We start from the raw sequence: 10,148 nt of genomic DNA, 5'->3' as shown, positions 1-10,148 counted from the left end.
CTGGCTGGTCTGGGCAGGCCACCAAGGCCCTGAGGCTGCAAGAAGGTGTCTGGCTAATCCCCAGGGAGGGCACATGTCCGGGAGGGAGGCCTGGGCCTCTCATGGAGCCAGGGGGTGGAACTGAGGCCTGAGCAAGGGCTATGTGGCTCAGCTTTGGAGTGTCTCCAGGAGAGAAGGGTGCATCCCCGGCCGCAGAGCAGACCCTCCCGGCCCATCCACCCCACATGTGCCCAGAAGAGGAGGAGCTTCTCAAACTGGTTCCCCAGGGCCTGGCCTGGCCGGAGCCCTAGCTGTCCACTCTCCTGGCCTGAGCCGGGTTTGATTTCCTGCTACTTTGGAGGGGAGGGGTCCCGAGGCACCTAGGCCCCTCCCACTCAGAATGCAAGTGCAGCGGCTGCCAGAAGTCACTCATTCATTCGCCGATTCCGGCTGTGCGCCTGTGTATGTCAGGCACTGTTCTGGGTGAAGAGGGCGGCAGAGAGCAAGCTGGCAAGCTGGCCTCGTGGAGGTGGCATTCTAGCGAGGGAGTCAGACACCAAGTAAGGGGTGACATGGAGAACACAGCTAAATTGACACAGTGCCAGGTATTGTTCTAAGTGTTTTGTTTATGTCACTTAATTGTCACAGCACCCATGACATAGATATGTTGCTGTCTCCACTTTGCAGATAGGGAGGCCAAGACACAAGAGTGAACCCAGGAAGTCTGCAGCCAGAGTCCGTGTTAAATACATGAAATGGGGAGGGGATCAGATGTGGGAGTGCAGAGCAGACAAGGAAAGCAGTAGCAGGAGAGAAGCGCATGTGTGTCTCTGTGTGCACGTGTGTGTCCATGCATGCATCTGTGTGTATAGGCGTGTGTATCTGTGTGTATAGGCATGTGTGTGTGCATGTGTATGGGTGTACATGTGCATAACTGCATGTACCTGTGTGCATGCATGTGCATGTGTGTACTGTATGTGTGTATGTGTAGGTTGTGTGCATGTTTGTCTGTCTGCATGTATGCATATGTGTGTTTGTGAGGGGGTACATGTGTGGCTATGTGTGTATATCTGTGTGTATATCTGTGTGTATATCTATCTGTGTGTGTATCTGTGTATATATCTGTGTGTGTGTCTGTGTGTTTATCTGTGTATGTGTCTGTGTGTATATCTGTGTGTGTCTGTGTGTATATCTGTGTATGTCTGTGTGTATATCTGTGTGTGTATATCTGTGTATATCTGTGTGTGTGTCTGTGTGTATATCTGTGTGTGTATCTGTGTATATATCTGTGTGTGTGTCTGTGTGTATATCTGTGTGTGTCTCTGTGTATATCTCTGTGTGTGTCTGTGTATGTCTGTGTGTATATCTGTGTGTGTATCTGTGTGTGTATCTGTGTATATATCTGTGTGTATGTCTGTGTGTATATCTATCTGTGTGTATATCTGTGTATCTGTGTATATATCTGTGTGTGTGTCTGTGTGTATATCTATCTGTGTGTATATCTGTGTGTGTATCTGTGTGTGTATCTGTGTATATATCTGTGTGTATGTCTGTGTGTATATCTTTCTGTGTGTATATCTGTGTGTGTGTCTGTGTATATCTGTGTGTATATCTGTGTGTATATCTGTGTGTGTGTCTGTGTATATCTGTGTGTATATCTGTGTGTATATCTGTGTGTGTATCTGTGTATATATCTGTGTGTATGTCTGTGTGTATATCTATCTGTGTGTATATCTGTGTGTGTGTCTGTGTGTATCTGTGTGTATATCTGTGTGTGTGTCTGTGTATATATCTGTGTGTGTATCTGTGTATATATCTGTGTGTGTGTCTGTGTGTATATCTATCTGTGTGTATATCTGTGTGTGTGTCTGTGTGTATCTGTGTGTATATCTGTGTGTGTGTCTGTGTATATATCTGTGTGTGTATCTGTGTATATATCTGTGTGTGTGTCTGTGTGTATATCTCTGTGTGTCTGTGTGTATATCTGTGTGTATATCTGTGTGTGTCTGTGTGTATATCTGTGTGTGTGTCTGTGTATATCTGTGTATATATCTGTGTGTGTCTGTGTGTATATCTGTGTGTGTCTCTGTGTATATATCTGTGTGTGTGTCTGTGTGTATATCTGTGTGTGTCTCTGTATATATATCTGTGTGTGTGTCTGTGTGTATATCTGTGTGTGTGTCCGTGTGTATATCTGTGTGTGTATCTGTGTGTATATCTGTGTGTGTCTCTGTGTATATATCTGTGTGTGTCTGTCTGTGTGTATATCTGTGTGTGTCTGTGTGTATATCTGTGTATGTCTGTGTGTATATCTGTGTATGTCTGTGTGTATATCTGTGTGTATATCTATCTGTGTGTATATCTGTGTGTGTCTCTGTGTATATATCTGTGTGTGTCTGTCTGTGTGTATATCTGTGTGTGTCTGTGTGTATATCTGTGTATGTCTGTGTGTATATCTATCTGTGTGTATATCTGTGTGTGTCTCTGTGTATATATCTGTGTGTGTGTCTGTGTGTATATCTGTGTGTGTCTGTGTATATATCTGTGTGTGTCTGTGTGTATATCTGTGTGTGTCTCTGTGTATATCTGTGTGTATATCTATCTGTGTGTATATATCTGTGTGTATATATCTGTGTGTGTATCTGTGTGTATATCTGTGTGTGTATCTGTGTATATATCTGTGTGTGTATCTGTGTGTATATCTGTGTGTGTATCTGTGTATAGATCTGTGTGTGTGTCTGTGTGTATATCTGTGTGTGTATCTGTGTGTGTCTGTGTGTATATCTGTGTGTGTGTCTGTGTGTATATCTGTGTGTGTCTCTGTGTATATATCTGTGTGTGTGTCTGTGTGTATATCTGTGTGTGTATCTGTGTGTGTCTGTGTGTATATCTGTGTGTGTGTCTGTGTGTATATCTGTGTGTGTCTCTGTGTATATCTCTGTGTGTGTCTGTGTATGTCTGTGTGTATATCTATCTGTGTGTATATCTGTGTGTGTATCTGTGTGTGTATCTGTGTATATATCTGTGTGTATGTCTGTGTGTATATCTATCTGTGTGTATATCTGTGTGTGTATCTGTGTGTGTATCTGTGTATATATCTGTGTGTATGTCTGTGTGTATATCTATCTGTGTGTATATCTGTGTGTGTGTCTGTGTGTATCTGTGTGTATATCTGTGTGTATATCTGTGTGTGTATCTGTGTATATATCTGTGTGTGTGTCTGTGTGTATATCTATCTGTGTGTATATCTGTGTGTGTGTCTGTGTGTATATCTGTGTGTGTCTCTGTGTGTATCTGTGTGTATATCTATCTGTGTGTATATCTGTGTGTGTATCTGTGTATATATCTGTGTGTGTGTCTGTGTGTATATCTCTCTGTGTGTCTGTGTATAGATCTGTGTGTATATCTGTGTGTGTGTCTGTGTGTATATCTGTGTGTGTGTCTGTGTATATATCTGTGTGTGTGTCTGTGTATATATCTGTGTGTATATCTGTGTGTGTATCTGTATATATATCTGTGTGTGTGTCTGTGTGTATATCTGTGTGTGTGTCTGTATATATATCTGTGTGTGTGTCTGTGTATATATATGTGTGTATATATGTGTGTGTGTCTGTGTGTATATCTGTGTGTGTGTCTGTGTATATATCTGTGTGTATATCTGTGTGTGTATCTGTGTGTATATCTGTGTATCTGTGTATATATATCTGTGTGTGTGTCTGTGTGTATATCTGTGTGTGTATCTGTGTGTATATCTGTGTATCTGTGTATATATATCTGTGTGTGTGTCTGTGTGTATATCTGTGTGTGTCTCTGTGTATGTCTGTGTGTGTGTCTGTCTGTGTGTATATCTGTATGTGTGTGTCTGTGTGGGCCTTGGGGGAGGTTGGTCACCATCTCTTCAGTCTTGTGGGTGGATTGCTCTCTGGAGGGGTCTCTCCCGGGCACTTGAAGTAGGCTCCATGTCTCCATTATGTGATGTGACCAGGGCCACAGAAACCAGGCTCCCTATGCCCACGCCCACCCACTTCAGACCTGGAGAAGGGAGGTAGCACACACAAGGGCACACACGGCTAGAAGCCTTACAAAGCAGATGGATGCAGAGATGGCTCATTCATTCATTCATTCATTCATTCATTCTCCTAGACAACGAGGCAGACAATGCACTGAGTTCTGAGGAAGGACCGGGGGAAGGAACCATATTGCTGGGGACACGTTCAAATCCCACCTCTGCCTCTGCAGCTATGAACTGAAGGAGCGCAGGCCTCCCTTGGAAAGTTGCCCTGGGGATCGGGAGCCATCGGGCTGTGAAGCACACACCATCCCGCCTCCTGCTGCCGCACAACCTCATGCCCCCTTTCCGGACCTCTTTTCACCCTGTCTGGGCCTGGCAGGCCCAGTCCTGTCACTCCTGCCCTCCAATGTCCAGGGGAGCTTTGTGCACAGAGTTGGCTGCTCTGCCCACATTCTCCCCTGCTGGGGCTGGACAGAGAGCTGGGGCTGTCTGCCAGAAGAGGCAGGCCCGGTGTTCTATAGAAGGCACTGGGCTGCAGAGGCAGGGGTGGGCTCGAGAAACAGTGCTCCTCGCACAGGCAAAGATGGGAAGGCCCCAGTATGGGGCACTGGGGCCCAGAGAGGGACTGTGAGCTCACAGGTGGCCATGCCAGAGACTTGCCCTAGCAGCTGGGTGTCTGCTCCTGATAGGATATGGGGTTGCACCTGCACAGAGTTGACGAGAGGAGATTTGCAATGTGGAGACATCCTCCCTCACCCCCAGCATAAATAAGACACATGGAAGAGGTGCCCGGAGCACTGTGTTGAGCGTAGACACCACCCGTGTAGACAGCCGCACTGTGGCGCATTGTCGAATCGGGTGAGTAGATGGAACCTCAGGTCCCAGGTCCCTCCATCTTTGTATGGGTTTGTTTTGCTACCGCTGTTCCGCACAGCCCCCCAGTGCCTGGCACACAGCAGGTGCCTGATACATACATGCTGAATGAATAAGGAAATGGACAAATAAGAAGGTATGATGGAAAGGACTTATGCTGCCAGGAGGCAGGGAGGTTCTGGGTGACTTTTTTTTCCTTTTTCTCATTTTTAAATGGCTTTGTAATAACTACACTCTATATAACTTCTAATATGAGAAAAAACAGTTATTTCAAAACATTGAAATAACCACACAGCTGGGGTAGCCACAGGGACATGAAGGGGCTTTTGGCCAGAAGCAGCCCTGTGACTCCCTCACAGTCACAGTGACCAACATCGCGTCCGCACATGGCCACGATGTGGATGTGTCCCAGGAACCACTGGCGCCAAGGGCTGGGCTGGGGCTTTCTTTCCTCTTCTCATTTCCTCCATGGCTATCACGTTCCTGGGTGACCAATCATATTCAGGAAGAAAGGCAGGGTGAAGGTGCCCCCTGTGCAGGGGGAGTCAGCCACGGAGGTGGGGGTGGGGGCCGTGAGGGTGTGAGGGCTCCAGAGCCTGGGCTGCTCACCTCACTTCCTGGAGCCCCCATTTTCCCACCTGTAAAATGGGGTGCTGGCACACACCCCCGGCGGTTGTGAGAAGTGGCTGCTGCCGGCTCAGCAGCACTGTGTGTCTGGAAGGCCTCTTTCCTTCCCTTTCCCTGCCCTGCTGCTCACAGGGTTGAGCAAGACTCTGCTTATGCCGGTTTGCTGCCCACAATCTCAGAACCCACAGTGGCTGCACCTGACTTGGCTGGGTCCCGCCCCACTCATCACTGAGCGCCACAGCCCTGCTGCTGGGCTGCAGACACCTCGCCCCTCTGTAACATGGGGTCAGTAGTACCCATCTCTCAAGCCCCTTGAGAGGAGTGACTATGCTCAGAGGATCCTCTGGCCCCAGCCCCACCCTCCCTTGTGGGGACCTGCACTTCCTCCAGCAGCTTCCTCTACTGTGCCTCGCCGCAAATATGATCTTGATAAATAACTCATCTTCATCTTACTGAAAGGACTTAGGGCAGAGATCTAGTTTACAACATGGTCCCCACAGTGTCTGGCTCCTAGTAGACTTCAAAAAATACTTGTTGGATGGATGCGTCAAGAGGTAGACGGGTGGGTGGGTGGGTGAACTGGAGAATGAAGGATGGGTGAGTGGCTGGGTGTGAGTTTAAGTCACCTGTCACCTCCTTAGAGCTTGCTAATGGCGGAGCTGGCAAGGGTCCCACTTCAAGTCCAGACACTCACCACTTCTCTGAAAGAGGTCTGTGCTGCGTTTCACTCACACCCAACAACACGTCTGCATTCACTGGATCTGCACATCAGGGACCCCCACAATCGTACCCCTCTCCTGATTCCTCCCCTGGGATCCACCCCGGGAGGTTCCAGCCCCTCCCATCTAGGCGCATGTTTAATTTCTTCCTCCAGACATTGACAAGGTCAGTGTCACAGACCCGGAGCACGTGGCATCACCCAGAGCTTCACTCAAAGAGCCCCACGTTGGTTTAATGTTCTGCTGTCACCATCAAGGAATGATCAACAATTTTTCTTTTTTAACTTATCCATATCGTGAAACAGATTATTTTATCTTTAAACTTGTGTTTTGTAAGTGAAATCCAATGGGACAGCGTCAGGTTGTGTGAGCAGAGGAGACCTGCGTAATCCAAGTGTCCGGGTCCTTGCCGCCCTGTCCACATGCAGCGTTCACCGTGTCCCGTGAGCACAGGATTCTGGTGGGGCCGAGGTGCCTGGGACGTCTGAGATCCGGGCTCCTGTGGGGTGTTGGCAGAATGCACGAGCCCCAAAGGTGACAGCGGGTTTAGATTTGTGCAGCCTTCCCATTGTATTTATTCCCATTGTATGTATTTCGGTAAGATCGAAATACACGTGCCTGTAGGAATTGTGCACTACACGCGTGTCATTGTGGCGCATCAGTGCACAAGTGAAACGCCTTGCGCCTAAGACGGCATCACACCACGAAATGATGAGCCGAACGATTCATGCCAATGACTCGACTGCTTGTTTTTCCTTTACTTAGAGTGACATTAATTACCAAACTTAAGGCAGCAGGGCAAGTCAGGAGGAAGGAAGGGAATGGGAGGAGCCGGCGCTGAGCCCCTCAGGCCCTGAGTCCGGGCGCTCCCGGGGCGCAGGAGGACCACTGGTGTCACTGCACTTCCCGCAGAAAGACCCCTGGTGGTGTCCACGGCCATTCCTGTGTGGGCTCATTCATTCATTCAGCCGGTCCCCCGCAGCGCGCCCCGCCCACCTTCAGCGTGGCCTGGGACAGGACACCGAGGGGCTCCAGGTGGGGATCAGGCTGGGGAGGGCACTGCAGGTCCAAGCGGCAGGTGAAGGCGAGGAGGAGACACAGCCGGGCCCACGAGAAGAGCTTCCTGTCACTAGCAGGGACAGTGCAAGGAGGGCACTGCGAACACGAGGTCCCTTCTCTCCCGTGCCTCAGAGTCCGCAGGAGGAAGCTCAGTGCCTGGCTCCGGCTCTGAAGTCCGGGCTCCGGCTCTGAAGTCCGGGCTCCGGCTCTGAAGTCCGGGCTCCGGCTCGCCTTCCCAGCAGCAGGGAACTTCGCGGAGAGGGCGCGCGCCCCCTAGCGGGCCCGGGGAAGAGGCCGGGCCGGTCCCAGCCTCCCCTCCCTTGAACACACCTCTCCGGAGGCCAGCCTCTCTGGGGAGGAGAGGATGCCCAGCAGGCCGTGGTCTCAGCCGAAGCTTCAGGAGGGAGCTTAGCCTGACCCTGTAGGGGACTCTGCAGGGTGAGCTTGTGGCAGCAGGGCTTTCCTTACTCCCACTGCTAGTGGTTGGCTGAGGGCTGCCCTGGGAGATCTGAATTCCCAGCTACTTCTGACTCTGCATGTATAGACAAAGCAGAATCTGGTAGCCCAAGATCAGTCCTTCAAATAAAAGCTTCAGGTTCCAGCCCTCTAGAGGAAGCACACCCAGGTCAGGGGAAGGATGCACACCCGCCCACACAGTCTGTGTGCACAGGTGCACAACTGGGGCTCAGTACGGAGAATGCATACGGGACTTGCCTATGCACAAACTGTCGCTGGAGACACCGGGAGTCTGGCACCAGCGGCTGCCTCTGGGGAGGACCTGGGAAGCTGGGCAAGTCACTCTTCCGTACTCTTTTTAACTCTGCACAACAGATAACTTTTACCTACTCAAAAAATATAATCACATTAAAAGCCAATCTTGCCACATTCGTGGATCAGAAGGCTTACTAGTGTTACAATGGCAATACTCAACAAATCGATACATGGATTCTGCACAGTCAAAATCTATCAAAACCTCCCCTGACTTCTTGGCAGAAACTGACAAGCTGAAACTAAAGTTCATACAGAAATTCAAGGGAACCAGAATAGCCAAAACAATCCTGAAGAAAGAATAAAATTGGAGAAGCCACACTTCTTCATTTCTTTTTTTTTTTTTTTTTTTTTTTTTTTTTGAGACAGAGTCTCACTCTGTAGCCCAGGCTGGAGTGCAGTGGCCGGATCTCAGCTCACTGCAAGCTCCGCCTCCCGGGTTCACGCCATTCTCCAGCCTCAGCCTCCCAAGTAGCTGGGACTACAGGCGCCCGCCACCTCGCCCGGCTAGTTTTTTGTATTTCTTAGTAGAGACAGGGTTTCACCGTGTTAGCCAGGATGGTCTCGATCTCCTGACCTCGTGATCCACCCGTCTCGGCCTCCCAAAGTGCTGGGATTACAGGCTTGAGCCACCGCGCCCGGCCAACACACTTCTTCATTTCAAAACATACTACAAAGCTACAGTAATTAAGATTGTGTGGTACTAGCATAAAGATAGATGAATGGAATAGAATTGAAAGTCTAGAATAAGCCCTCACAATTATGGTCAGTTGATTTTTGACAGGGTGTCAAGACAATTCAGTTGGGGGTGGGGAGAAATGGTCTTTTTAACAAATGGTGCTGGGACAGCTAAATATCCACATATAAATGGATGAAGTTGCACTGCTCCCTTATACCACTGTGAAACCGATATACGGGATTTCCTCCATGGTTCCTGGCTTGTAACCCCCATAGCCCTTGCTATAATCTTTTGTTATAATGTTGGGGCACTTTAGGCCTCAGGAGCAGGCTGCAGAAAGCAAAATCTCTCTGACCTTCTTCTGTTTTCCTTTTATATGCCCAGACAGGACTCTAACCAGATTGTGGGCCAAAAGACGCTCATTCAGCCAGGCACGGTGGCTCATGCCTGTAATCCCAGCACTTTGGGAGGCCGAGGCAGATAGATCACCTGAGCTCAGGAGTTCGACAGCAGCCTGGCCAATATGCTGAAACCCTGTCTCTACTAAAATACAAAACGTAGCCAGGCATGGTGGCAGGTGCCTGTATTCCCAGCTACTCAGGAGGCTGAGGCAGGAGAATTGCTTGACCCAGGAGGCAGAGGTTGCAGTGAGCCAAGATCGCACCATCATACTCCAGCCTGGGCGACAGAGTGAGACTCCATCTCAGAAAAACAACAACAAAAAAAAACAGGCCGGGCACAGCAACTCATGCCTGTAATCCCAGCACTTTGGGAGGCCAAGGCAGGTGGATCACGAGGTCAGGAGATCGAGACTATCCTGGCTAATACAGTGAAACCCTGTCTCTACTAAAAAATACCAAAAAAAATTAGCCGGATGTGGTGGCAGGCGCCTGTAGTCCCAGCTCCTGGGGAGGCTGAGGAAGGAGAATGGTGTGAACCCGGGAGGCGGAGCTTGCAGTGAGCCAGCCTGGGGAACAGAGCGAGACTCCGTCTAAACACACACACACACACACACACACACACACACACACACACACTCATTCCAGAAAAGGTCCCGCCCCATACTCTGGAGGAAGGAATGCTACACGGAGGAGCCAAGAAAGGTCAGAACAGACAGGCCTTGCTGGGTTCCGATCATGTTCTTTTTGTCCAGTCACATTTCTACATGGTTGTTGATCATGCCTATGTAAAGAAGCCTCTATAAAAACCCACAAGGATGGGTTCAGGGCTTCCAGATGGCTGAACAGGTCCCTGGAGGGTGGTGCACCCAGGGAGGGTGTGGAAGCCCCTCACCTCTTCCCCATGCCTTACTTGAGGAATCTTTTTTCTTTCTTTCTTTTCTTTTTTCTTTTTTTGTTTTTGTTTTTGTTTTTGAGACAGGCTCTATTGTCTAGGCTGGAATGCAGTGGTGTGACCACAGCTCACTGTAGCC

The sequence above is a fragment of the Macaca mulatta genome, chromosome 8, assembly GCF_049350105.2.
Source record: "Macaca mulatta isolate MMU2019108-1 chromosome 8, T2T-MMU8v2.0, whole genome shotgun sequence".
Lineage (NCBI taxonomy): Eukaryota > Metazoa > Chordata > Mammalia > Primates > Cercopithecidae > Macaca > Macaca mulatta.
The sequence above is the reverse complement of the archived record's forward strand: the minus strand, read 5'-3'. Positions refer to the sequence as shown.